This window comes from Mesocricetus auratus, unplaced genomic scaffold (genome assembly GCF_017639785.1).
Source record: "Mesocricetus auratus isolate SY011 unplaced genomic scaffold, BCM_Maur_2.0 Super-Scaffold_100028, whole genome shotgun sequence".
Taxonomy (NCBI): Eukaryota; Metazoa; Chordata; class Mammalia; order Rodentia; family Cricetidae; genus Mesocricetus; species Mesocricetus auratus.
This window is the reverse complement of record NW_024429209.1, coordinates 12614566-12615321: the sequence shown is the minus strand read 5'-3', so window position 1 is coordinate 12615321 and position 756 is coordinate 12614566.

Below are 756 nucleotides of genomic sequence, written 5' to 3'. Positions count from 1 at the left end.
AGATGCACACACAGTGAATAATTGTAACACTTGCAGTGGGGTGGGGTGGAGGAGGTGGGGGGTGGGGGGTGTTCTCTTTTAACCACATCATTGCGGTTCCCAAAATGTTCTTGCAATTGAAGGACACAAAAGGGCCTATTCTTGGAAGAGGAGGTGATGACCACTTCCAGAATGGAGCAGGCATTTGAACTCAGTTGTTTATACAGGCACACGTATGGGTGTGTGTGTGTGTGTGTGTGTGTGTGTGTGTGTGTTTTAATCAGGTCTTCTGTGCTGTGTGTTCTGATATTTCAGCACCTAAGGTCTTTGCTGAGCCCTGGAGATCTGATTTTGCCATGGTGGCTGACCTCAGTGCACCTGATTTTGCCTGCAGTGTCTTCTTACTCAGTGCAAACCAGATCCAGCCCAGACACACATTCATCACCTTCCTTGTCGGGCACCAGGTCACTGCGTATCTATCTGCCCTAACCACTCCTAAGGTCAGGCACAGCTAGGGACAGCCCAGAGTCCTCCTATACCTGCTTGGCCTGCCTCACCCTGGGTTCCTGCAAAGGCCATCCTAATAGTGCCTGTCTGCCTTCTCCAACCGTAGCACTTCCCAGGTGGCCCCATGTTGTGTACTGGTTCCTGCTTCGAGGGACCAGTGAGTATAACTTCTTCCCTTGTGACAATCTTCTCTGTGTCCATGTGTATCACACTGGAGAAAAACCAGTCCCAACACAGCACATGATGGAAACCATATGCTTCTGTGTCCCA